Here is a 1,849-nt window from a genome sequence, read left to right on the forward strand (position 1 = left end):
ATATGAAACTTCCTGGCAGATTAAAACTGTGTGCCCGACCGAGACTCGAACTCGGGACCATCGCCTTTCGTGGGCAAGTGCTCTACCAACTGAACTACCGAAGCACGACTCACGCCCGGTACTCACAGCTTTACTTCTGCCAGTACCTCGTCTCCTACCTTCCAAACTTTACAGAAGCTCTCCTGCGAACCTGCAGAACTAGCACTTCTGAAAGAAAGGATATTGCGGAGACATGGCTTAGCCACAGCCTGGGGGATGTTTCCAGAATGAGATTTTCACTCTGCAGCGGAGTGTGCGCTGATATGAAACTTCCTGGCAGATTAAAACTGTGTGCCCGACCGAGACTCGAACTCGGGACCATCGCCTTTCGAGGGCAAGTGCTCTACCAACTGAGCTACCGAAGCGCGACTCACGCCCGGTACTCACAGCTTTACTTCTGCCAGTACCTCGTCTCCTCCCTTCCAAAGGCGATGGTCCCGAGTTCGAGTCTCGGTCGGGCACACAGTTTTAATCTGCCAGGAAGTTTCAAACAGATGTAGATTGCAATCATTATTCAGAGATGAAGAGGTTTGAACCGGCTAGACTAGCTTGGAGAGCCGTATCAGAGTATTCTTCGGGAAAGATGAAATTTGGGTTTCTTCAGTTAAATAAAGGCAATCAAGAACTTCCCTGTCAGTCGAATATATCTTTCCTGCACTCCTACGAAGGGTGTTAATGAGTAATGCAACAAACTTGTTTCTGAAAGCAGGTTGTTTTATTCAGGATTCCAAAACACCATATTATTACCCACTATTTTGACTAATAAAAGTTCATTTTTCAACTTACTCATTGCGTGCGACGCCACCTTACTGGGAGCCCGCATGATAGCACTCTACTGGTCGGCGTCGGAGCCAACGTGTTACTGCATCAATAACCTCCCCATTGTCCACGTACTGCTTCCCGCCAAGTGCATGCTTCACTGGGCCAAAGAGATGGAAGTTGGAAGGAGCGAGATGCAGGCTGTAGGGTGGATGAGGAAGGCCACTCCGCTCCAGAGTGAACATTCGTTTCTGGAAACGTCCCCGAGGCTGTGGCTAAGCCCTGTCTCCGCAGTATCCTTTCTTCCAGGAGTGCTAGTCTTGCGATGTTCACAGGAGAGCTTCTGTGTAGTTTGGAAGGCAGGAGACGAGGTACTGTCGGGAGTAAAGCTGGGAGGACGGGTCGTGAGTCGTGCTTGGGTAGCTCAGTCGGAAGAACTCTTGCCTGGGAAAGACAAAGGTCCCGAATTCGAGTACCGGTCGGCACACACTTTAAATCTCCCAGAAAGTTTCAGTCCACTGAAGTTTTGTGACCTCCTCCCGGATGTACAGACTTGTGGAAGGCCTTGCTTTTCTTGGAGGAGGAGGTTCGTTTGCATTTCTTCAAGTTCCTGTGGGTAACATAGGACATTTCAGAGTTGATCATTGCACCATGAGGGAGGACATCAAACAAAATAACCCCTACAGAATCCCAGAAGACCGTCGCCATAACTTTACGGGCTGAAGATGCGGCTTTGAACTTCGGAGGAGGAGGAGGAGAGATGGTATGGCGCAACTCCGTGGATTGCCGTCCTGTTTCCGATTCGAAGTGATGAACCTATGTTTCATCGTCTTTGACGATGTTCATCAAAAAACTGTCACGATCAGCCTCGTAACGCGCAAGTAGTTCCGCACAGATGATCCCTCGTTCCTCTTTATGGCCTTCCGTTAGGCGGCGAGGAACCAGCGAGTATACGCCTTTGATTACCCCAACTGCTGGACGAGTTTGTCAGCACTACCAACAGAGACATCCAGTTGCGCAGCGAAGTGTTCGATTGTGATCTGTCAATTAT

General features: G+C 49.5%; 1 non-coding gene across 1 annotated transcript; it reads right to left on the reverse strand.

Annotated features, from left to right (window-relative positions):
• Window positions 1-329: 329 nt before the first annotated feature.
• Trnas-cga lies at window positions 330-404 on the reverse strand. The gene has a single exon. It is a non-coding gene; the product is annotated as a tRNA-Ser (tRNA).
• Window positions 405-1,849: the final 1,445 nt, after the last annotated feature.

This window comes from Schistocerca americana, chromosome 3, assembly GCF_021461395.2.
Source record: "Schistocerca americana isolate TAMUIC-IGC-003095 chromosome 3, iqSchAmer2.1, whole genome shotgun sequence".
NCBI classification, from domain to species: Eukaryota; Metazoa; Arthropoda; class Insecta; order Orthoptera; family Acrididae; genus Schistocerca; species Schistocerca americana.